We start from the raw sequence: 27,757 nt of genomic DNA on the forward strand, positions 1-27,757 counted from the left end.
TGTAAATTTAATTTCCTCAATAGCGCTTGAGCCTCTCGGTACGGTATAGCGACACCGAGACAACGCAGATACGATATGAATTGCAAATAGGTATCTTACTAGTCGAGCCACTTTCCTATTACAATAAATTATACTACCTATCTATTAAAATGATTTATTATCTTGAAACTGCTAGTTTTGGAACAGAATAAATTTGGATTTCGTGACAGAAATTGAGAATTTATGTAACTTTTGGTAACACATAAGTATGTAGGTATTTAAAAAAACTATGAAGATGAATTTTAATTTTTAAAATATAGCAAATACTTTCATATTCTTGTACTTTTTGGGGTGGACACCATGGGTTCGTGGGGTGACGATGCCAGATTTTTTTTAAGGACCTGTCATCCCGTCTGGAAGAGTCCACGGGTGACCCGAGGTCTGGTAGTTACCTCGGTCAGCAACGAAGTAACGCAGCCAGCGTTCTGGGCCTCGTTACACTGGTTTGGATTTTTGTTTTGTAATTTTTATATTTAAGTATTTATAGTATTAAAAAAAAATTGAGTTTTATATAAAAACATATATAAAAAAAGATTAAAAAAAAATAATTAAAAAGAAATGATTCGAGACAATGTTCTCCAAGAATAAAATCACAAAAACTTCTAAAGAAATTATGATATTTCATGATGTTTTAAAATTGTACGTTGCACTAGAAAATGCAATAATTCAATTTCTAACAATGGATTTTGATTTCGAATTTCAATCGAATACCTATTGAAAATTGTATTCCACTTTCAGGTCAATATAGTTTGGTATTTTCGGTTCTTTATGCCAAAAATTTCATTCAAGAAAGGAAATAGGGTCATGAATAACATTGCCACTATAAATATAGAAAAGTATAAATAAAGCTAATAAAAAAAAAAATATGGTAGCGTTATATTCACTGTATTTGATATTTAAACGTACTGTCTGCTGGTGGGTCTAACAGACCCCTTGATATTTTTTACTAACTGATGCCCGTGACTTTGTCCGTGTGAATTTATATATTATTTAATTACGTGGGAACTCTTTAATTTTCCGGAATAAAAGATAGCCTTTGTCACTCTCCAGGTCTTTAACTACACCCATGCAAATAATGACGTCTATCTCTTGCGATTTAATTAAGCTTTGTAAATAAAAAATATATATTTAAATAATTACATATGTATTAATTAGGTTGTCTTTTGTAGGTATTTAATTATAATCACACTATCACACTAATATTATAAAGGCGAAAATTTGTATGTGTGTGTGTGTGTGTGTGTGTGTGTGTGTGTGTGTATGTTTGTTACTCCTTCACGCAAAAACTACTGGACGGATTTGGCTGAAATTCGGAATGGAGATAGAAAATATCCTGGATTAGCACATAGGCTACTTTTTATCCCGGAAAACTAAAGAGTTCCCACGGAATTTCGAAAAACCTAAATCCACGCGGACGAAGTCGCGGGCGTCAGCTAGTTATTAATAAATATTAAGACTTCTTTGATTGCACTCGTCTAACTTTCATCGCTTATGAGGAAGGGAGAGAGGTAAGACATAAGAACATATGCAATAGAAAGAGAAGCATTTATATCTAAGCCGCAGCGCTGTGTGAGTTGAATTGCACTATATTGAGTCGTGACAAGAGTTGCTTTTTATTTAAACGTCATTACGGAGTGATCCTTCTGCACCCAGAAGGGAATATTAAGTACTCTATGCTACAAGGTCGTATCGGCCCCGTAGAACTTCACGGGTTTATATACTGTATTTCAGGGTTAAATTGTATTTATTGACTTTACGTCCAATTCCCAACCCTTGTCAGCGCGCTGATTTCAGCGAATCCTTTCAGAATGTACCCGCAGTAAGTATGTGAAATGAGTGATGACCTTTATCTATTTGCATAGAGGATTGATTATGTTTTTGCCTTTTTTAATTTTGTCGATTAATTGCTGATTGCTGGCACGCGTTGTAATGCGACTTCAGCGGCACCTATTGTACGTTGCTGGAAAAATAATTGTTTTCTGTTCAATCGGATGATCGATAGGTACCGGAACGCAATATAGACAGACAGACATTAATTTTATATCATTATTTAAAGTCTACACCCATCACCAGAGTCATTAGTAGTGGTACTAAGCAGTTTCTTCTCAGAATGAGAGTGGTGTAGGCAATAGTCCACTACGCTAGGCCACGTGTTTATTGGCAGCCTTTATAGAACATTAGCTGATGCCGCGACTTCGTTCGCATGGATTTAGGTTTTTAAAGATCCCGTGGGAACTGTTTGATTTCCGGGATAAAAAGTTGCCTATGGCAATTACAGGGACGCAAACTACCTCGGTAAATATTTCATACAAATCGGTTAAGCGGATGGGTCTTAAGGAATCCCGTGGAACTCTTTGATTTTACGGGATAAAAAGTAGTCTATGTCCGTCCCCGGGATATAAGCTAACTGTACCAAATTTCGTCAGAATCGGTTAGACTGTTGGGCCGTGAATAGGGAGCAGACAGACAGACAGACACACTTTCGCATTTATAATATTATATTAGAATGGAAGTATGGATTACGGCGTGTAGGTTTAATATTAGGTTTAGAATTTAAATTTTAAAGGATAGATCAAGTATCCTCTTTTAAGCCAAACTAAAATTAAATTTCAAATAGTTAGGTAGGTACACCAAAATTAAGTGAAATCGAATGACCGATGCAAGCAATTGGCGTGAAATTACACCATATCCGGTCAACTAAAACTTCATTTGAACTAAACGCGGCTAATTACCGCTAATGACGTGTAGACCACATCAATATATAGGTACGAATTCGTAGGCTTGATGTGGTTACAACGTGTGCTCTGATTGTATCCATACTATTTATAATTTTTACCCGACTCTGGCAAAGCCAAAAGGAAGGGTTATGATTTTAGCAGTCTATGTATGTTTGCATGAGTGTATGTATGTTTGTATCCAGATTCTATGTGTTCCACCGTAGCGCCTAAACTACTGGGCCAATTTTGATGAATGAGGTCATACCGATATTATTTTCTAGAATATGTCTGCAAAATTTCATGGACTTTGTTTGCTTAATATTCAAATGAAATTGGAACTACGATTGTATGGAGTAAGTGACGGAGAGAGCCCTGTTAACCGGAAAAGCTACTGTGAATATCTGTTTCAATTTATTCTGAACATCTAAAATCTAAATTAAAACAGTGAACCTAAAACTAAAAACCTTAAAAAATATAATACAATAACTAAAATAAATTAAATTAAAATAAGTCCCTTTAGGCAAGGTTCCGAAGATACTGGCAGCGCCCTTTGAATGGCTAGACTAAATCTTTGTCCGAGGTGGCTGCCAGCTCTTCGGTCTCCTGTGATGTCGACTAACCTTTTTGATATTTCCCTAAAAAGCCTAATAGCGCTAGGACCCCACGGACCAAGGGTCTCGACACCGAATGGGACAAAATCATATTCGGAGCCTAGACCCCTGTATTTACAATCTTTAGCTTTTTCAGCCGCTTCACAAGCCGCACCAGATCTGTTGTTGGTTTCATGGAGATCGGAAGGGGCCAGCGTGTCTGAACTGTGAATTATATATTAGATAATGTCCCGCGCGGTTAGTTTCGGCCTTTACACTGCTATTAATAAGCAGCTAAATGCGGTTTGGGTTTTAGCGCTAAACCGACTGTCAGTTGAATTTCGGGTATTCCAGCTCATAATGGCTTTGATAATTATACCTCTACTTGTCAACTAGCACTAAACTTAATTTATTGTCTTTTACTTGGCCGTAAATTACTGTAACAAGTCGTTAAACTAATATCATCACACTACTAATATTATAAAGGCGAAAGTTTGTGTGTGTGTATGTTTGTTACTCCTTCACGCACAAACCACTGGACGGATTTGGCGGAAATTTAAAATGGAGATAGATAATATCGTTGGGTGAAGCACACAAATTTCAAAGGCTTATTTAACCCCTTAGGGGTTGAAATTTCAAAAATCCTTTCTTACCGAATGTCTACGTCATAATGGGTATCTGCATGCCAAATTTCAGCCCGATCCGCCTAATAATTTGAGCTGTGCGTTGATAGATAAGTCGACCTCTTTACCAATAAGCTATTATAATCGCTTAGTTATTCACATTCACTTACTAGTTATCATTAATACTCGACTTCACTCCATTCTGCTTGGTATAGACATTAAATACTGCACGTATTCCGTTGCTTATATTTCCGTAGCCACGGAAGTTACGGAAGCTACGGAAGCTACGGAAGCTACGGAAGCTTCCATAGCATCTGTAGGTTAGCTAGATATTAGTTTTCATTGCAAGAAAACGAGTCTTTCTTTATTCTGTTACAAGTTAACCCTTGACTGCGATCTCACCTGGTGGTAAGTGATGATGTCTAAGATGGAAGTCTAAGGTGGAAGCGGGTTAACTTGGAAGGGGTATGATAGTTTTATCAACTCCTACCCTTTATCGTTTTCGACGACCACCAAACGATTTAGCGGCATCGTGGACCGCTAAATCACTTAGCGACACGTCTATGCCGGTACCAGACCAGAAGCAATTTTGAAATTATATATTCCAAATTGCCCTTGCCAGGAATCGAACCCGGAAACTCCCACATAGAAGACCTCACCGGTCACTATTGCACCAGGGAGGTTATCAAAAGTCTACTGAAGGATCGCACGAACTAAGTCCCAGACCACAGCTATCGAAAACTCAATTGCAGAAAAAACGGCTTTAAGAGTGCTCTTCATGATCGCTTCAAGTCGAGCGTGAGAATGCTATTGCAATCAAGTATCAACATTTGGGTAAGTATGGAAGAAATACGTGATGTGTAAACAATGCGAACGGTAAGTACCTTTTACGTCAATATTTGCAAATAAATTAATTTTTCTTAACTAACAATCGTTTGAAATGAAGTGCAGTTTTCCTTAAAATTTGTCTTAATTATTATTTTGCAATTTCGTAATTTCTCAAATATGGTTCATTTAAACACGAAGTTGTCTGAAAGTATGGCTTAAAATAGAGATGTTTTGAAGGCCATAATAAATTTCAAAATAAAGATAATTTCATTATATTTATATTTATAACTAGCTGATGCCCGCAGCTTCGCCCGCGTGGATTGGTCAGATCCCCTGCAGCATCAGGATTGAGGAGTTGGACTCCAAATTTTTTATGAAACAATGTCGCAAAGTTCCTCTATCGATAAAAAAAAATTACGCAAATCGGTTCAGAAATCTCGGAGATTTCGGTGTACATAGGAAGAAAAACACAACTCCCTTTTTGAAAGTCGGTTAAAAAAGTAGCCTATTTTACTCCCTGATCAATCCTCTACTTGTCTGTGAAAACCCCGTCAAAATCGGTCCAGCCGTTCCGAAGATTAGCCTTTTCAAACAGACAGACAGACAGACAGACAGACAGACAGACAGACAGACAGACAGACAGACAGACAAAAATTTTAAAAACGTGTGATTCAGTGTTGGTATCGTTCAAATAACCATATGAGCTTATTATGAGGTAGTTTTTTCGAAATTACAGACAGACACTCCAATTTTATTTATTAGTATAGATTTAGGGTATAGATTATGGAGAGATAAATCGATATGTGGCTTAGTTTTAGATCTAGAACAACAAATACCTAATAGTGCTAACTAAAAACGTAAAACGTTCGTTCACAGAAGCGCGAGAAGGGCAACCTTAATGATAAATCGTGTGCCCAATAAAGCAAAACGTAATTCGATCAGACTGTTAACAAAAGCAATAAAGGGCCCTCGTAACGGCTTTGCCGATACTCCAATAGTGGAAATCCAAACTGAGTTAGAATCCCGGATTCAAACGGTATCCGTGAGTGAAGTACTATGAACGTTTTATGATTTTGAGGTTGAATATTGGTTAGTAAAATCGATTTTGCTTACGTGAGATACCTTATCCATCCTTCCAGTGATCCAATTCCAGTGTATTTTTAACCCCCGACCCAAAAAGGGGGGTATTATAAGTTTAACGTGAGTATATCTGTTTATCTGTGTATCTGTCTGTGGTATCGTAGTTCCTAAACTAATGAACCGATTTTAATTTAGTTTTTTTTGTTTGAAAGGTGGCTTGATCGAGAGTGTTCTTAGTGATCCAAGAAAATCGGTTCAGCCGTTTGAAAGTTATCAGCTCTTTTCTAGTTACTGTAATTTTTAATTCACACTTGTAGAATTATAGTTTGTAGGTAATTTGGTCACATCCTTCATTTGAGAATAAAAAACACGTTTTAACCATTAGGCTATCATGGTCCACTATTTCAATAAATAGTCTTAATTTAAAACTTTTATCCTTAAAAATGTAAGCAGATAGAAACCAAAAATATTACAGCTAATCCTAAACTTTTCACATCCAAATCCAAAATAAACACATAAAATTTCAACTGCCCTCCTTGAAGCCGGGTCGGAATTAGGCTCACCGTACAGTGAAGCAGTTACGAGGGGCATTTTATTGCCCTCCCAAACAGACTGATCAAATTACTTTCAAATTTATTGTCGCTACCTACTCCTTCAAATCTCTTTATCCTTATCAGAATTGTTTTTTCTCGATCTATGTACTTTGGGCTGGATTGCTTTTCACGCTGACAAGTCCATAATAGGTGCCCGTCCACATCTGACAGCAAAAATCTAAAAATCGGGGAAAAAATGTTATGAAAAATATTAATCAATAGTGCGCTTGACTGAAAAATTATGGTTGAAAGTGGTGTGGACGGATAAGACTGCGTGGAGTAGGTATGTTCCCAGGAAGTTCCCACCTTTTTAGGTTTCCGTACCTCAAAAGGAAAAATATATACGGCTTATAGAAATAATTCGTTGTCTGTCCGTCTGTCGTTGCTGTCAATTCAAGGGATTCAAAACCTTTAGAGTACCTACTTGCCGTTGGAATCATGAACAGGTAGTAATGCGTTATAGCATAACTAAAGGAAAAATCCGAAAACCATGAATATGTGGTAAAAAAAATAGTGTTTACAATCAAATAATATATTTACTAAATCACATCAAGATGGCGCTGTCCGTAGTTAACTTACAGGGTTGTACATCTGTTGGAGCGATACACTTGTATTATACCTATCTACTTACTGGTTTGAGATTTCTTGTACGATAATATTACGGAACCTTTCTTTTGCGAGTCCGAATCGCACCTGACCGGTTTTTTTGCGATAACTTGAAAACTATTCTAGCACACTTTATATGTAGGAAAGTGAAAAGAAAATTGGCAAATTCAGCACTTTTCATCCACTTTTTCCAGACCTATAGAGTATATAATAATATATAGTAGGTAAGTAAATAGACCTTATTCGTTAGTGCCCCACTTGGGAGGAACCTTTTTACAAGTATCTCGTAATCATAGATTTATATAGAGTAGGTACTTGTAATTTTTGAGAGCGCAAATACTTATTCAAATGAGGAAAAGTTTTTTTTTCAACATTTTAAATATGTACCTATTTCACTTATTGGGCAAATGAAGAATGAATTGATACAGCTTGAATTTGTATTTGAATTTATTTATTCTTCGTTTCAGAATTATAAAAGCACTTACGAAAGTCAAGATCAGTACAATACACTGAAAAAATAAGTCTACCAAATATGTAGGATCTAAATAATAATATCAAAATGTAACAAATAACAATAGTAAGAATAGTAAACCAAATTCCTAATATTACGGGTACACAAGTAAATACATAATTTTTAGCCTAGCTCGTTGAATAGCTAATTTATATACAGTGCCTTTTTTATTTTTTATTTATAGACTAGCGCTTCAGACCTGCTAGCAAGTAATGATGCAGCCTAAGATGGAGCGCGATTCAAATTCAAATTATTTTTATTCAAGTAAACTTTTAGAAGTGCTTTCGAATCGTCAAAATTATCTACCACTGGTTTGGAATGCCGTTCCTACCGACAAGAACCAACAAGAAACTCGGCGGTTGCTCTTTTCAAGTATTCAATTTACCTTTTTTTTGAAATTGCCTAGAAGTTGCCTAATCACTCTTGACTTGAAGGTACCCATATTAAAAATTAGTTTGCTCTAGTCGCCGAGTTTCTTATCTTGCAGAAAAAATCACATGTGAACACTGTGAAGAAAAATAATAATTTCCAAATAATAATGTAGTTTTTACCATAGAACCTATTCAGTGGTCTTTTCATACGAAACGCATAGTAAGTAAATTGCCTATAGCTGTTGTCAGATATACTAGTCAGCTATTCCAGTAATTTCCCAAAATACACATCCACAGTGTTGGCAGCTGAAGTGAAATGTTGCCGCGAGTTGCCAAGAATCACTTCCATAACAGGTCGACCGAGGCACATTGCAAGTGAATTTGGGATCGATTGGCGTATAACATTCAATCAGTGCTGTGAGACCTACTTTGTACATATTGTAACATACAAATGGGTACATGACATGCATCAGCATAAATGATCAACCCACCACATCCTATGTCGCCACCAACCAGCTAGGTGATAGCCGTTATATGGGCCGAAACGCGGGAGGGCGCCCGTTAGGTACCTACAAACTTGCTCCTTGATCAATCAGTCATTTACTTAGAATAGTTATGTATGTATCTGTATTTATTACTAGCCGATGCCCGCGACTTCGTCCGCGTGGATTTAGGTGTTTCGAAATCCCGTGGGAACTCTTTGATTTTCCGGGATAAAAAGTAGCCTATGTGCTAATCCAGGATATTATCTATCTCCATTCTAAATTTCAGCCAAATCCGTTCAGTAGTTTTTGCGTGAAGGAGTAACAAACATACACACACACACACACACACACACACACACACACATAGAAACTTTCGCCTTTATAATATTAAGTGTGATGTTTATTAATATAATAATAAATATAGGTATTCATTTCGAAATTCTTTGCGACTTGGTACTATCCAACACTAGCTTCTCCTTTCAGCAAAGGTTGCCTGGTAGAGATTGCTCCAAGCAATAAGGCCGCCTTTGCACACAATTTTTTTTTTGTTTTCTTCTTTCTGTGTTGTGTTCCTTTACATGTGTTTTTGTGTGCAATAAAGTGTTCTATCTATCTCTCTATCTATCAGTCAGTCAGTCACCTTTTGCTTTTACTAAATTAAATTTTTAAAATATATCTTAGTCAATCTTTATAAAACTGTAAATACCTGCTCGAAATCCATTGAAAAAGGAAGGTTTCTTTAACAACTCGTTTAAATGAATGGACAGTTGTTTACGGTTTTTGAAGCAGTTACAATAAAAATGCAATCTCGAGGGAGAAAAGAATACCAAGAGTTGTTAATATTAAATCAAGCTTAAAGGCTTGGGTATACACAAAGCGCGTCGAAACTTCTAGCGTACCTACTTCGGCTTCTTGAATAGCTACAGTGTGACGATTGCAATCTTATCTAATGTGTATATGTTTGTTACTCTTTGATACAAAAACTACTGGACGGATTTGGCTAGGAATGAAGATAGCTTATACCGTAACATATAGACTACTTCTATGTATATCAGAAAAATAAAAAAAGTTCCCACTGGATTAAACCTATATCCGTACCTTGTTAAGATTCCGTACCCAAATGGTGCCAGCGGAACTCTATTACTAAGCCTCTGCTGTGCATCCGTCTGTCCACGAGCTGTATCTCATGAACCGCAATAGGTACAAAGTTGAAATTTTCTATTGCCGCTATAACAAATAATAGAAAACCAAGATAGCGAATTTGAAAATGTCCCCACGCATATAAAAAAAATTTAAAAGCATGCGTACGATGGTAAAGAATCGATAGCGTGCAAGTCCGACTCACAATCGACCTGTTTTTATTACAACTTCTAGTAATAGCGTTGGATACGTTTCGCCGCGCGTTCTGTGTTTCCAAGCCTTAAAATAAGAGTTAGTACCGGAAAGAGTGCAAGTCTCCGAAGCTATTTCGCCGCTCTAAAATATTTTTAAATGGAATTTTATATTGAGCGCTTGCTTTTGACTCTTTTACAATGGTGAAATTGCTGATTTTTACATTGAATAATCCTTTATTAATAAACTAAATTATTATGTCCGTGGCTTCGTCCACGTGAATCGAGCCTACATCGCAAAGATTAACCCCCGACCCAAAAAGAGGTGTGTTATAAGTTTGACGTGTGTGTCTGTGTATCTGTCTGTGGCATCGTAGCTCCTAAACTAATGAGCCGATTTTAATTTAGTTTTTTTTTGTTTGAAAGGTGGCTTGATCGAGAGTGTTCTTAGCTATAATCGAGAAAATCGGTTAAGCCGTTGGAAAGTTTCAGCTCTTTTCTAGTTTTTTTTATAGAGGTTTTCCTGTCGGGAGTTAGAATAATTTTGAACTTAATTTGAGTTATACAAAAACAAATTTTGAGTTATAATAATAATATAGTAGGTATGGATTATATCTTGACGTATGGTGATAAAGCCAGGTTCCAGTTATTCAATAAACCTACATTTCGTACCTATTGGCATCGCAATACTATAGAGTATGCAGGGTAATTAGGGTTGAACCGGGACAATACGTTACATATTTCACATAACTCCAAGTCTCTCTAAACCTCTACTATAACACTCTATAATACATGGAAACATTACCAGTAAAGATAATTTTGATATCCATTGACGGGTTGACTACTATCGTTATGATATAAGGTAAAGAGAATACAGCAATGGATAAAATAGACGCATAGAAGTATGGGAATTGAACGTGAAGATACAAGATACCTGATTGATCACTGGCCAGCATAGCAATGTCTTAGCTTTGTCAAAGACATTAGGTGGTCACTGAAAGACTTCAGCATAATATTGGGCATTATTGAATAGACTTGAAAGAAAACTTTTTTAAGAAAACACAAAACCAAAAGTTTGAGCAGTCCACGGTGTTCATTAGTAGTTTTAGCGTCCAGCACCATTATTGTGGCTCTTTCAAAATCAATGATTATTTCGAATGCGTCTTTCAAAAAAAAAAATTGGTTGTCTATAAAGTCGGTTTACTGACGATAGTTGAACGTGTCAACAAAGGCCGATTGTGCTTCTTTGTCGCTCGTTCCGCGCTCTCGCTTGCACTTCAAGCCTTACATGGAACGCCTCAGAGCGAGGTAACGCCGCATGAGTCATGTTTTTTCGTGCGTGCAGCCGGCTCTATCGAATTATAAGACGTTGTCACGTCAAAAAAATTCAAAATAATTTCATTCCATTAGACTTTTACAAGTTCTTTTGAATCGTCAAAAGCATCTACCTATCCTTTGCTTTCTCTATGCTGGTCTGTATGGCCACTGGCTGGCCACCGACAGAAGAAAATGTAAACAACTCATCTACTTGAGACTAGAATCTTGCTCGGACCAAGATCTTCAGTAACGAAGAAACGACCGGAGAAAGAGAGACTTTTACTTAATTAAGTATACAAATGACAAAGACAAAAACTAAACACCCTAACAAAATGCTTAACACCCTATTATTGGGTGTTAAGCATTTTGAGTGGGCAACCAATCACAAACGAATCTATATTTTCTGTACCACTCTTTCTAGTAGAGAAACGATATTTTCAAATATATATTTGGAATTGAATTCGAAAACAATGTTTCATTTGTGATTGGTTGGTGCCTCAAAATGGTTAACGCCCATTAAAGTTTTTTGTCTTTGTCATTTGTATGGGATAACGTAACAGAGAAAGCACTATAGCTACTTCTCTCCGTGGACAGACACAGAGATACAACAGTACTGGATCAGCTTTCATCACGACGATGAAGCTTAGTTTCAGTTTTTAATTTTCAGGCTGCAGGTAATTTTATTGTTTAAAAAAAATTTTTAGCTTGTGGGCGACTGATACCTAGATTTTTAATTAAAAAGACGTTAGGCACAATAAAATAAAAAATAGGTCAAGTGCGAGTCGGAGTCGTACACGAAAGGTTCCGTACTATCGTCAGAAAAAATACCTAACATCTTTATGTGGTCTGTAAGTTAGTAATGGTCTGCGCCATTTATATGTGATTTAGTGAATTAAATTTTTCGTGAACACGTTTTAATTTTTTTTGTGTGTTGTTTTAATTCACGATTTTCGGATTGTTTCCTTTACTTGTGCTATAAGACCTACCTTCCTGCCAAATTTCATAATTCTAGGTAAATGGGAAGTACCCCATAGGTTTTCTTAACAGACACGACAGACAGACAACAAAGTGACCCTACAAGGGTTTCGTTTTTCCTTTTGAGGTACGAAACCCTAAAAATATTGTAAGCTTTTCTTTTTTAGCTTGTGGGCGACTGATACCTAGATGTTTAATTCAAAAGACGCTACAGTAAAAATAAAAAAGTATGCAAATAAACAATGTTTAGAAAGATTTGCAAGGAAATCATTAGCGGCGAGCTCAGGAATTAAAAGGCAGATTAAAAGTAGGCTGCATAGAACGGTCAAGGTCATTAATTAGTAGACACTAGACAGCTGTGGGTTTTAAATTTTAATTCAAAATGTTCGGAGAGGGGTCTCTCCGTCACTCGCTCCATGCAAACGTAGTTCCAATTTCATTTGAATATTAAGCAACCAAATTCCATGAAAGTTTGCAGACATATTCTAGAAACTAATATCTGTGTCTGTGGTGTTTTAGATTTTTCTAAAAATATGTAGTTTTAAAATTACAGGGGCTCAAAGATTTGTATGTAAATTTTTAAGACCGCGTAACTTTGAAACCGAATATTTTAACAGAAATCTGGAAAACCACCGACATAGATCAGGGGGCACGGCAGTGCCCCCGCCAAGACGAGCCAAACGGCGGCCGGGGCGCTACGTAGTACCTTTTTCTCGAAGTGTTTCGCCGTATTTTCGACCCGTCATAACTTCGGTCTGGATGACGCTAGAAAGCTGAAATTTTCAGTATAAGGTGTCCTCAGCAAGTTTACCAAATATTAGTTTCTAGAATATGTCTGCAAAAATTCATGGACTTTGGTTGCTCAATATTCAAATGAAATTGGAACTACGTTTGTATGAAGCGAGTGACGGAGAGACCCCTCTTAATTATATTTTTATTCTAAAGTACGGTAGAGATTTTTAAAATTAAACACGCTATTGTTGCTTGTTTTAAATGATTTTTCTTTTTCAAATCTTGTTTAGGGACTCAATTTAATTTGTTAATTTGAAAATTCATTGAGGGATTCATTCAGGGGTGATTTTTCAATAGTCCGGTAACCTAAAATAGAAAGGAATAAAGTCAATTTGCCTGTGAAAATGTAATTTATTTCTCGGTTTAGGATTATTTAGCAATTAAAAGTCAGTTCTGAATTTATCAATTATTTTTTATGAATTTACATGTAAGTTAGGTACCTGTAGATGTTTATTTATAGAAATTACTTTAGAACCTAGATCTACAAATTGAATTTCGTCCAAACACTTTTAATGAAAATAAAGTCGAAGAAGAAACATCTGATTTAAAAAATCCAGCACAAATTCCCACATTAAAATGTCTTTGTATGTATCCAAGCCTTTTATTTCGAACCGTTCGTTCAGTGATCAAAGACTCTTAGCAAACTTACTTTTCCTGATGCGGAAAACGTTTCAATAGATTCTAACCAGGTTTTCTATCTAAAGCACTATATTCCAAGCTCCAACGAACCACGTCCGGGATGTTTACATTGGACGTCTCAGTTTATGAGGCAATAACCTCCCTCGGACGGACGCCCACATTGCAAGAGTTCTACTTTATAGCACCAACCATTCCTTGCACTTGTGCGAGCTGAGTTTTGACTTATTATATTCGCCTTCATTTACCCCATCTGTCATCGCATCGTACTTCGTTTTGTCACCTTACTTTACACTATTTACCCTCTTACTTTCGGTACAAACTTTGTTCGCCTTAAAAAATATGAAATGAATTTTATCGGATGATGTACCAGGTACACATTTAGGACCATTAATATTTCTGGTTTTATCTTATATATTAATATTATAGCACTAAAACTTAATATTCAATATAACACCGTTTCTGAAAATATTTGTAACAAAATTGTAACAGAATTATTCACAATAATTCACAAAGTACTACCTGTTGTACACGAAACTCAAATCCTAGATTAAATAGGTATTATTATGTATCCTCTTCTAGGTTGACAGTGCACTGATTTTTAGTACAGACTAATTAGTTTAGTCAAAATTTTAGTTTTAGTTTCGTGTGTACAAATGAATAGAAGTATTATAAATATTTGTTTAAATATACACATATTATTATATTGTACACATATTATATTGTGCGCAGTATCATATTCTATATTATGTGTGGAAATAAGTAATATATTATTTGTGTAAGTCATTTTTATGATGTATTTTGACTATATGATGTATGTATGATGTCTTTTTGAAATAAATAAATTTTGAAATTTGAAATGTTGATTAGTGAATGATTAGCAGCTATAGAAACCAATGTGATTTGAATTCCAAAAAAGTAGAAACTTACAAGGAACCAAAAGCTTAATTTGCTATAATCCGCCAAACCAAAGACATCTGTATGGTGCAACATGCAGCATGCGACATGCACCGCCCGCCCGCCCTCCCACTGATAAACATGCAGGAAAAGTCAGCCACCAAGCAAGCCACACGCACCACCACCACGCAGCACCACACAAATCGCAACACCACTCGACGCACGTTTCGCCCCGATACCGGAGCATCCTCAGGAGATGTAGACCTTACAATGACCTTACCTTAAATAGAAACTTAGCTTTTCTATCTAAAGTATTATATTCCACTAACTACGTTCGGGATGTTTGCATTCCACGTCTCAGTTTATGTAGTAATAACTTCCCTTGAATGGGACGGACACCCACATTGCATGAGCTCTACTTTATAGCACTAACCACGCTTCCGTACACTGGTGACGACTGAGTTCTGACTTAATTGTGTCGACCGTTTCATCCCCATTACCCTGCATTTACCCTACGTCACCTCACTTTACCCCATTTTGTCCTTTCACTTAAGATGACAAGACAACTTACAACTGATGTTTATCTTATAAGTACCAGGCAGCGTGTATTGGTTGACATTAAAAGAAGATTTATTTTTCTCACGAAGTTTTCCTCATGCCGATTCCACCAACGTAAACTAAGTGTTATCCGAAAGTAAAGAAATTTTGACAGGTTTTTACAAAAACTGTCATCATGCTCAATTTATTTTACTCATTTGTATCAGAAAGTAGTAAATATAAAGAAAAAAAGAAAGAAAAAGTGGACAGAGAAGCACTTATCTTTAAATAAATAAATAAATAAACTTTTATTTCAGGCCCATTAGACCCATAATTGTGTTAGTATGACAAATAACTTAAACTATGTTAGTAGGTACTTATTTCTAGCTTAACAACTAATTCTATAACTAAAAACTATAACTAAAAAGCCCGAGGGAGCCTCTTGGCGCCTATGTGTATGTGTCTTTATTTAAGAGATCTCTACCAGTCACCCTTGGCAGTGCGAAAGGTTGTAAAGGGAGTAGAATAGGTACAACAAATTATTCCTCGGTTAAACGTCACTCGACGTTGATGAAGTTATTTTATTATTTAAATAAAATGCACATAACTCCAAAAAGTTACAATGCGTAGAGTTATATTTAATCTAACTACTAAAGGCTAAATGGGCTTATACCTTACCGACTTTTAAGGAATTATTGTTTACTTGGTCTACCCTGTTTTATAATAGGTATATTTTGGTGGAACTCAGTAGGCTTTGGTTCCACAATATATTTGTGCGTTAATGATCATCTGCAATAATATATTGAATGGAGATATTAGTTTGCAATATCAGTTAGCAATTATGGAGATTCAATTTATAGGCACTAAATTGAGTGTCCTTAGCAGATGCTCTAATTGAAACCCAAAGGCCTTAGACTTCTTAACAAGAATCTCTTTGCAGAAATATAACAAGGCTGGTCATTCGGATATTTAAAGATGCTTCCTTGTTCACTTCTTAACTTTTTTACTAAATATACAAGGAACCAAAAGCTTAATTTGCTATAATCCGCTGAAAATAATAATATACCTACTGTAATCCGCTGATAATATACTGTAATTCGCGTTTCGGCGTTTGACGATCCAAAAGTACCTGGTAAAAGTAGACCCAACTCCACACAATCTCGTCGATTGTGTATGTGCCTATATGTAAGTATATATCATTTTTGTAAATTCTTTAAATTAGAAGCTGAATGAAGGGATGATGAAGCGAAACTTATGTAATAGCCTATTTGCAAATTTCGACACCCTATGATACCCCGATATTAGTACGCAGGGGTGTGAGGCGGGGGTAGCCCTGTACATCCGCTCGTCACTCGCGCTATCCCGCACTGGGTCAGTGCGGGTGTGCGGGGCGATCCCACCCCAATTGCCAACTCAACCTGTCGCGTAACATATATATTTTAGCGCGTCGTTTTGACGTAGTTACAAATACACCCAAGTGAACCCAAACTTACCCACTAACTAACAAGATTGAACCAACAATAAATTAATATTTGAACCACATTAAAACGGTATGTAATATCTCATAACGGACCCTAATCCTATCAAGTATGCAACCTATGTTAGAGTTACTGTGGTGACCTACTTCATAACCCTACACGCGGTTAATCTGTTGCATTATAGCCGCTTTAATTAAGACTTATAGCACAATGGGCGTCGGTGTGCCTATAAATTACCGACCATTATCTATTCAGAAGTTACATTGTGTTTGTGTTAAAAAAAAAAACGGGAAAATCATACAACGAATTTTTAAAAGCCGATCAGTGAATGAATGAATGAGTTAATAATATACTTTTACCAGAAACAAGGACACGGACAAGACCGATTTTAGTTTAGTTTTTTTTTGTTTGAAAGGTGGTTTGATCGAGAGTGTTTTTAGCTATAATCCAAGAAAATCGGTTCAGCCGTTTGAAAGTTATCAGCTCTTTTCTAGTTATTACTGTAACTCCCGACCCAAAAAGAGGGGTGTTATAAGTTTGACGTGTGTATCTGTGTATCTGTCGTAGCTCCTAAACGAATGAACCCATTTTAATTTTTGTTTTGTTTGAAAGGTGGCTTGATCGAGAGTGTTCTTATCTATAATCGAAGAAAATTGGTTCAGCCGTTTGAAAGTTATCAGCTCTTTTCTAGTTTTCTTATAGAGGTTTTTGTGTCGGGGGTTTTTTTAATTTTGAGTTGTCATATCTTTATCTATTCTATATCAATCAATTCATACGTTTTTTCTTAACATGAGGATCTGATGAAAAAACGTATAAAATGATTGATTCCCTTAGTATACGATATTATGTGTTTAGCTTAGAGACAAAGGCCAGGCATGGTGTGATGAATGGGCGCTTTGGGGAAACGCCTCATTACCTCGGGATGTCATGTTTATTCATTATACTCATTTCTCACCAATATATTTGAACCATTCTTTTAGCATTTTCTTATTAAAGACCGACCCAAACCGGCTTTGATGGGGAATATCTGGAATACTTCCTTGAGGACCTGCAGTATAAATCACACCTTTAAGGCCGATTCACACCAATTGCGTACACGTGACACGTGCGTAGTGATGCACGTAAACCCCTAACACACCGGGTTACGCAATCGTCCACGCTTTACCCAAGCGGTGTGCCATGTTTTATACAGTTCCGTATATTACAACGCAATTGTAAGCGCTACTTCTTCGCTTACGCAACGCTTACGTAGCCTGTGTGAACGAGCTATTAAACTTCGACTGAAACAGCGCTATCCTTCCTCTCTGAAGATACTTATTACTGTTACTTAATACTAAGACTATGATTTAAATTATAACTTAACTATCTAATTTCTCAAAAAAAAAAATGTATGTCAGGGTTTCCTGACTGAATGTGATGGCTAAACTCTGTATTGTAAACACCTTATCATCCCATATTCAAACAAATAAACTATTTCATTTAATTTCTGTCATAATCGACATCATCATCATAAACCCATTGCCAGGTCACTACCGAGCACGGGTCTCCTCTTAGAATGAAAAGGGTTTGACTATAATCTACCACTCTAAGCCAAATGCGGATTTGCAGACTTCGCACACCTTTTTGAGAACATTATGGAGAATTCTGAGGCATGCAGGTTTCCTCACGATGTTTTCCTTCATCGTTAAGGCTAGTGATATTAATTCATTGCTTAAAACGCACATATCTCCCAGTGCTCAGGATCGAACCCCTGACCTCCGAAAAGGAGGCGGACCATCTTAACCACTAGGTAACTCTTTCTCGCGAATGTATTGAACCATTCTTTCTTTCTTTCTTTCTTTAATTATCTCTATCTTTCATTATTTCTTTCTATTCTTACGGCACATAGAATAATTATTACAAGAAATACGACAAATCCCTAGTTAAGATAAGTACCTATAAGAAATATTTTACCCTACATAAATAAAAAAAGCAACATAGCGGGTGTTTTACCCGAAAATGATATTGCTCCTGTATCCGGAGCCCTACCCTCGTCACAGGCTGATTTAAGAGTCCTTTCGGGACTTGTATGTTAAGGTAACCCTAATCGTACTTTATACTATGTACTTCTCAATGCAGTAGCCTGTGAAGAGATTACTCAAAGTAAAAGCCGGGTTTTTTGGATGACAGGTTCACGCTTGACCGTAATTCTATCTGATGGTTATAGTGTAAGAAAACCACAACCATATTCTATAATATTACTTTACATGAGAACCATGCTCAGTACTACGGTGATGATGAATTGAGATGATGAACTATGTAAATACATTGTTTATACGCCTCTGATTTCCTTCACCGTTACAATAATATTTAAGTGACGCATGTAATTCCGAAAAATTAGACGTCTGGGATAGATCACCGGACCCCCCGATTTTCGTACCTTGGGGTCGTAAAGTTCGTTCTTAGGTCCTATAATATGTTCCACTGTACCTACGGACATAATAATTGGAACTTCAAAATATAGATTTCCTATAAACTCAATATGGCGGCCGTTATTGGAATCTAAACTTCACGCCGCGAGTCAATAGACAATCGCTCGCAGGGAAACTTGGTATTGGCCTGTCTCGGAGCTGGAAAACTTATGAGGTCGGACCAAGTTCAGGCTTTGGACAATCTATTGCATATTTTATATAATACTTTTCTGGCATGGCTGAGTTTTGTGAGATAATAGCTCATGCCCGCGACTCCATCCACCGTACCAAAATTTGGAACCCCTATTTCATCGCCGTAGGTGTGAATTTTCAAAAAATTCTTTCTTAGCCGATGTTTACGTCATAATAGCTATCCGCATGTGCATTGATAGATCAGTCAGTCAGTCAGTCACCTTTTGCATATTTCTAAATATTCTCATTCCCGCGACTTAATCCGCGTGGATTACACACATTTCATACCTCTTACCCTCTTAGGGGTTGAATATTCAAAAATCCTTACTTAGCGGATGTTTTCGTCATAATAGAAATAGTAGTAGGACCCAACTGAAAACTAAAAACCTACTCTACTTTTAAGTAGCATTTAAAAAAAAATAGAAACGGCAGCAATGTTTATTCAGTAAAACCCAAACATTCTCTTTTATAACCGAGTGATGTTTTGGTGTTAATTCGTTATTCACGGCGAATGGAACTTCTATTGAGTTAATGTTGATGGGTCACGCGGCCTATCGGTCGCATCCATAAATGATTATTATAATTTTTTACTAGCTGATGCCCGCGATTTCTTTCACCTGGATTTAAGTGTTTAAACTCCTGGGAACTATGGGAATTCCTTAATTTTCAGGGATAAAAAGTAGCACATTTCACTCTTCGGGTATTTAACTATACCCATGCAAAAGATCACGACGATCCACGTTGCTCCGTTGTGACGTGATTACAGGACAAACCACTAAAGCCCTATTCTACGTACCTACGGGATTTCTTGTATAGCCGCGTGATGTTTTGGAGTTGATTCGTTATTCGCGGTGAATGGAACTTCTATTGAGTTAATGTTGATGGATTACGCGGCCGATCAGTCACGTCCACAAATATTGTTAATGCTTATTATAATTTAATTTTCCTTACAAACTCGATGTTAGTTACGAAAATTGATAGATTCTTTTCATTCACACATACCTAATACAAAAACGCTATCGTTCTAAGCCAAGTTGACCAAGTATTTTCCGAAGCGTTTTTGTTAAGGAGAAATCAAAACATCTGCAATACACATCCATACTCCATACTTAATATTATTAATACAAAAGTGTGTCTGTCTGTCTGCTAGCTTGTCATGGCTCAACAGTTTAACCGATTTTTAAGAAATTTGTTACAAAGTTAGCGTATGTCCCGGGGAAAGACATAGGCTACTTTTTATCCAGGTAAATCAAAGAGTTCCCGTTTAATCGATTTATACAAAACTTGGTATGGGGGTAGCTTGCGTCCAGGAAATTGTCCCAGGCAACTTTTTATCCCGGAAAAGCAGCTTCCACAGGATTTTTAAAAACCTCAATCCACGCGGACGAAGTCGCGGGCACCATTTAGTACGAAATATTCGCGAAACGGAGAGAAATAAATTAGAATAGGTAGATAAATTGCCTCCCCAAGAATGAGATACGGAATCAATTGAATGCCATTCAACGTAGAGCAAAGGTGGAAAATTGTAATATAATCCCTCATTCTTCATTCAGGAACTGTTATGCGCCTAATAAAATATCACACATTATGGGCTACGTTTACATTTCGACAGGGAAATTTAAGTGTCAGGAGAACCAGGAGAATGATTTATATTTATTAGCATACTTGAAAAAAAAGTAGGAAGCTCTCAATTCGACTGTCGGGTTTTAGTTTTCAACTTTATCTTTTTTGTATGTCAGAATCGAGCGCTTACTACTGTATTGAATAACGAACACAAGGGACTTAAAGTACCCCATACAAAAATCAACTGAACAGCCGAAGATATATCTTTATCCCGTATTATTTTATCCCGTAGATATATCTGCGGGAGAGTCCTCGGGAAAAAATATAACTAACGTCTCAAAACTCAAACTCATATAATTTAGTCAAATTGGGTACACTTTTTGACTGTCAGTTTGTAAGATAATGATGTAATGGTGATAATTAATTACGTAAACTTAAAACTAAAGCTACAAGGGTTCCAAGGCATCTCAACGCACACAGCGATGGGATGGACCTAATATTTGGAAACGTCTTCTCATTTTCTTCACGGTGATTTCAACTCTTCACCTATCACGGTTCTTGAGATACACTCGCTGATAGGCAGAGGGACAGACGGACAGACGGACGGACAGACGGACGGACAGACGGACGGAGAGACGGACGGACAGACGGACGGACAGCAGAGGCTTAGTAATAGGGTCCCATTAGCACCTTTCGGATACAAGAGCTCTTTAAAAAAGAAAATATTGTTTTGGTACCTAAAAGATTACGACGAATTGAGAACCTCCTCCTTTTTTGGAAGTCGGTTAAAAATGTAGTTAAAAATGTCGATGCTGTAAGTTGGTTCCATTTTGCATTGTATTGGTCCATATCAGTTATGGCCCAGTTAGCTTCGAATACAACTTCAGAAGTATCGTTACGAACTAGTCTAGGCTGAATTGTCAGTTCAATTTAGGTTTTTTGCTATGAATAAATGATGTTAGAAATGTCACAAGCTGGATTTTTGATCCGTACTAAAAATACACCTACTATAATTAAGACACTGACCAATTATTATTAGTACTATAAACTAAACTAACGTTTTTTGATCGCCACTTTTACTATAGTTGGTTTCAACCAATGGTCAGAGTATAACCATTGTTATAAACACTGACTTAACACAGGTTAAGTCAATTTTTGTAGGGAGTTACTTTTTTGGTTAAGTGTAAAGTCACTAAGTAAGTTACTGCAGACAAGTCTTTGAGGCTCTCTTTGTCTTAAATTACGTTTCAGTGTTCGGAAGCCGCTAAGCTCTGCACTAATTGTTGCAGGAAGTATACAATGTAAGTTTGTCTCGTGGCTTATAACCTCGTAAACCGAGCACGTACAGGGTTAACATCCGGGACTTAAGACTTGCAGCAGTCTACAGTCCTTTTCACTTTAAATCCTTGAGTATTTTAGAACTTTACTTTTATTTACTACTAATGCTCGGCATACGTTGCATCAGAACTTACGCGCCATCTATTTATTATACGTTGATGGTACTTACTATGTCAGAAATGTCGGCTTATTGTACAAACGGGTGTAGGTACCTACAATAAGCCCACTAGGGCCATAAGCCAAGACGGCGTGCCCTAGCTGGTGAAATCCCGGCTAAAAGATCTCCAACAGGGTACAAAGTTGCCCTGCGCCTCACTCGGGGAAGGAGGCCATGCCTCGAGGCTCCTATCCCCGTTTGGCCTTCGGTAAACCTTAGAAGATCCTGTCATGCTTGCGTGGCGGCAAGTGCCAACATCAAACTGAAACTAGTTTCAACTCAATCATCATACCATCCCATCCCATCCCATCCCATCCCATCCCATCCCATCATCCATCGCCAGCCCACTATTGAGAACAGATCTCCTCTTTAAAGAAGGGGGGGGGGGGGGGGAGGGGTATGCAGTGTAGAAGAATCTCTTTCTTTTTTTTATTAAAAGAATCTGTTTTCCACCATAAAATAAACTGTCTCAACCAGATGTTCCATGTAACAGTTTATGACGCAATACCCCGCTGCTACAAGCCCAACTTTACTGTCGCAATGAAGGGATACACTGACTGACTGACGCAGCACAGCTTAGGTTTTCTAAATAATGTAGACTTTTCTAAATATATTTCAGAAGTCCTTCCGAATATAAATCGGCAGGCGCCAACTAGCAGTTTAAATTTACGCTACGTTATTTTTAATTTTTTTAGGGTTCCGTACCCAGAAGGTGCTAACGGGACTAAGCCTCTGCTGTCCGTCCGTCTGTCTGCCTGTTAGCAGTATCAACGGGCTGTATCTCATGAACCGTCGTAGAAAATTTTAAAATGGCCGCAATGAAAATAAACTCTCACGAAAATAAACGACTCGCACTTGACTGTTTTTACGTTTCTGCAGTTGGTATAAGAATCTCTTTTTTCATTAAAAGAATCTGTTTTCCAACATAACTGCAGATGTTTAGTTTTCACATAACAGTTTATGACGTAATATCCGCTACTACAATGTCTCTGAGCCCAACTTTATGGTCGCAATGAAGCGCGTTTCCTTATTCATAAAAGCTCTGCGAGAGAGCTTAATCGTCTTCACCGATTTGATCCTATCCATATTATTCTATATCCTACTTCCTTGGAGCAATAAATATCCTACTTCCATATAATAGTCTATTTCCTACTAATATTATACATAAGAAAGCTGTTCACAAAATCGAATCGAATCGAAAATCGAAAAACTAATCGATATGATGTATTTGTATGGATATACTTACCTAGTCAAATCTCGGCGAGTGGCATAGTCTTCTTTACATCCCGGTAAATTAATGAATTCTTACGGAATTATTAGAATCCTAAATCCACGAGGACGAATTCGTGGAGTAATGTAATGCAAACGTGTATTTATTTCTTAGTTTGTTTTTATAATTCTTCAGTGACGATATTTTTTGCATAATGGAGGGTAACATAGGCTACTTACTTTTATCCCGGAAAATCAAACCGTTCTCGCGGGGTTTTTAAAAACCTCAATCTAGGCGGACAAAGTCGCGGTCATCAGCTAGTAAACTGATAAAGCTGAATGAAACTGTTAAATCTTTTTCTTCTCCAAAAATAACGTTTATTTCGCCACTGCAATGGAGGAATCCTCTATAAAAGGCAGTCTTTTATAAAGTCGTCGACGTAATTATCAGAATTTCCTAATTTAAAGGCTCGGATGTTTCAAATTGTTGGAAACGGAGCGTTTAATCCTTTTGCCTGAATTCGGACACTATAGTCCTAGAGCTTGTAACTTTTTTTAAGGGCTACGGATTTAAGTTAAAAAGTAACGGCCATGACTTCGGGCTAAACCCTCGCGGATAAGTTTGAGTTGATAAAGCAGTGCTGTTATACTTCTATGATCTGCATGCCACTAAAACTGCAAAGAGCTTTTACAATAATAATATTGTAAAGTCCAAAAAAAGATTAGACTCGAAACTAAAACCTCGGAAAGATTCCATTTTTAGTTCAATAGATTGGACTAAAAATGGAAAACTATAGAATTTTCACACGGTAGAGTTGTCAAGGTCTAGTTTTATTTCAAAGAAAGCTTTGAATAATAATATATTAGCTCTTGGACTATAAACCTCTTTGTCGGGCTCTTTGGACGAATTTAATTAATTTGTCTCTGGAAAACCAATGCTTTTACAAGTTTTAGCTCTTTTTAAAGGCTTTGTGTCTTACCTATTATACTATCATGAAAATAGCCGGGGAATACAAAAATTGTTTCTATATTTCACAATAGGTACTTTTAAAAGCCTTTTAAAAGAATTTGTTTTTACCTTTTACTAACTCTCTGGCGTGTAGGGGCTTATTTCGTTAATCCGCGATAAAAATGTGATAAAATATATTTATGTGAAGGTGATAAAGCGTGGATTTAGGTTTTTTTTAAATCTCGTGGGAACTCTTTCATTTTCCGAACAAAAGTAGCCTAATAGATATGTCCGTTCCCGGGATGTAAGCTAACTCTGTAACATACATTAAAACCAGCTGAACGGATGGGACGTGAAAAAGCTAGCAGACAGACATACAGACCTACTTTCGTATCTACAATATATAATACTACTAGTATATTACTAGTATGGATAGGAAAGTATGGATTTATTTATAAACACAAGAGTTTGTAAAAACCACACAAACATTTAAGATAGGTAGGTAGTTAGTACTAAATAAACCTGAAAGCTCGTAAAGTTAGTTTTTTTTTAATTCAGATACAAGTTAGCCCTGAACTGAAATATCACCTGGTGGCAAGTGATGATGCAGTCTAAGATGGAAGCGGGCTAACCTGGAAGGGGTAAAGTAAAGCATAAATAGACCGTATATTCTGTAGACTGAAATTCGAAAGGTCGGGCGGTTCAAACCCCACCCGTTGCACTATTGTCGTACCCACTCCTTTTTTTCGTGAGGAAAATCCGTCATGGATAGCACCCGCCACGGGGGAGCACAGAGGTTAAGACCTAGCACAAGCTTAACACTTAGTTGGAGGGGAAAGGGGAATGTTAGTCATGATTAAAATGGCCAACATTCTTTAAAAAAATAGCTTCTAATCGCACAAAAATAACTGTCATATTGTATGGCATGCCATAATATCTAACATACTATGTAAATAATTATATCTATGGCTCTAAAATATATTTCCGTTCCACATCAATGTTTCAAGTGTCATTAGTAGTTAATTGTTCGACTGTTAGACATTGCCTGTGGTTTGCGGTCGACCGCACAGTGTGATACAAATTATATGGAAGCTGAACTCATATGTTAAACGTAGTACATATGTATTATAGAGATTCTACACCTAACTAGGTACGGTACGTTGCGACGTAATTGAAGGACAAACCTGCCATCAAACACACTTTCGCATTCATAATATGGGTACCTAATAATTTTTGGGTGCCATGACCCCTTTCCATTAATCACATAATGGTAGGAGTTTTCTTAGGATAATAATACGGTGAGTTTCCATATCCTTTAGAATACAACTCGACTAAAAGAGAGATTGTGACTCTTAGGTGTTACCGTTACTTTCAAGTGTTAGTGATATTAACCGGGTTCGACGGCTTAAAAGTTCTCAGAGGCAAGGAGAAAACGAAAAGGTAAAATTCAGACATCCAGTCAAAAGTAGATCATTCAGATCCTAGCCCGCTCTCTACCGCTTTCGAGTGTTCGAAACTCATTTGAATAATAAACCAATCAAACTCAATGCCATTTTGTAGCACGTTCTAGTAACAACTATCTATGTCTTTTTTTAACACCCGACCCAAAAAGAGGGGTGTTATAAGTTTGACGTGTGTATCTGTGTATCTGTGTATCGGTGTATCTGTGTATCTGTCTGTGGCATCGTAGCTCCTAAACTAATGAACCGATTTTAATTTAGTTTTTTTTGTGTGTGCTTGATCAAGAGTGTTCTTAGCTATAATCCAAGAAAATCGGTTCAGCCGTTTGAAAGTTATCAGCTCTCTTCTACTTATTACTGTAACCTTCATTTGTCGGGGGTGTTATAAATTTTTAATTTACACTTGTTTTATATAAAAGATAGTGGGCAAAAATGTTTTTTGCCCACTATCACCCCGGCGGGTCACCCGATGTTAAGTGATTACCCATAAACATTTGCAGCACCAGAGAAACCGCGCCGATGCGCTTCCAGCCTTTCAGGAATTTGTTGATCCGCTCGCCCCTTAAATAACCCCATGTTGTAATCTAGGGGGAACACTGCCGATGGGAGTTGATTCCACAGTTTGCATGTGCGTGGAAAAAAGATTCTGGTCATGGTCTGTGGTCTGGCAGATTTCCGTTAAAGTAGTGAACTAGAGCTGGCTCAAAATTTTTAATCTACATAAAAAAGGAACCCAAAAAACTAAAAAGAAAAAGGAACCCAAAGCAAAAGGACCAAAAGTAAAAGTAACCCAAAATTTTATTTCAACAATATTTTATTTTCCCTGAAACCTCTTGGATCGCAAGCAAAAAGTTCTAATTATTTTGTGGGAGGACGGAACTAGGTGACCAGTCAACTTTGGTCTGGAATTTTCAGTTCGAAATACACGTAGTTCCTGAAATTCGGAAAGTGTTCAGTCTGTTCAGAAATATTGGATGAAATTTTTAACAAGGGTGTCTTTTTAATTTGGTTTGGTGACTTCGCTTTTCTAATAAACAAGAATAAAATAATAAAAACAAATATCCCAGATTCATTTCTCTCACAATTGTAAATTAAAAATTTATAACACCTCCGACAAGTGAAGGTTACAGTAACTAGAAAAGAGCTGATAACTTTCAAACGGCTGAACCGATTTTCTTGGATTATAGCTAAGAACACTCTCGATCAAGCCACCTTTCAAACAAAAAAAACTAAATTAAAATCGGTTCATTAGTTTAGGAGCTACGATGCCACAGACAGATACACACGTCAAACTTATAACACCCCTCTTTTTGGGTCGGGGGTTAAAAATCGTAATATCAAGCTCACTACCGAACACTTTTTAACACTGCAGTGTGAAAGGTGCCTTAGTGAGATAAAATGAAATGTGCCGTGAATTAACTTTGCAACTGTAACTTATGACACCGGCGAGGCTTCACATTTTTGCGGTTTTAGGGTTCCGTATCTCCATATATAAAAACAGAAAACCTTATATTTATTTTTAGTTACTTATTTAATTGTTTACAAAATATGTCTACAAGTTATTACGAATATGGTGTAAATATAAACTCGGTTGAGTTTTTCTGTACACCACTGTATCCAATGCCCCTCTAACTTTTGGAAGATACTGTATAGGATCACTTCGTTGCTTGTCTGTCTGTCGTATCTGTCAAGACCTGTCAAAGGAATTTAAACCTATAGAGTACATCCCATTGACCTAGAATCATGAAAGGCAGATAGTAATGTCAGCACTAGTAAAGGGTAAAATCTGAAAACCTTGAATTTCTGGTTACATGACACAAAATTTAAAGTGTTATTTCTTTACGATTTATTAATATGTTAATATAGTATTATATGGTTTAGTTTATTTAGCTATTAGTATTTAGTTTTATTATATACACCACCTCCCATTATCCATTTGTTCGTTTTTCCCTAGCATTAAGGTTGTCTGGAGAGATAGCTATTTAGCGATAAGACTGCATTTTTGTACCTACATTTTAAGTTTTCTTTTTTCT

The 27,757-nt window shown here is 36.8% G+C and overlaps 1 long non-coding RNA gene across 1 annotated transcript; it reads left to right on the forward strand.

Moving 5' to 3' along the window:
• The first annotated feature begins 1,255 nt into the window (after nt 1-1,255).
• LOC123872264 lies at nt 1,256-27,757 on the forward strand. The gene is made up of 6 exons (XR_006797446.1): nt 1,256-1,267; nt 2,122-2,126; nt 7,281-7,296; nt 9,211-9,212; nt 16,665-16,673; nt 27,591-27,757. It is a non-coding gene; the product is annotated as an uncharacterized LOC123872264 (long non-coding RNA).

Source organism: Maniola jurtina, chromosome 15 (genome assembly GCF_905333055.1).
Source record: "Maniola jurtina chromosome 15, ilManJurt1.1, whole genome shotgun sequence".
NCBI classification, from domain to species: Eukaryota; Metazoa; Arthropoda; class Insecta; order Lepidoptera; family Nymphalidae; genus Maniola; species Maniola jurtina.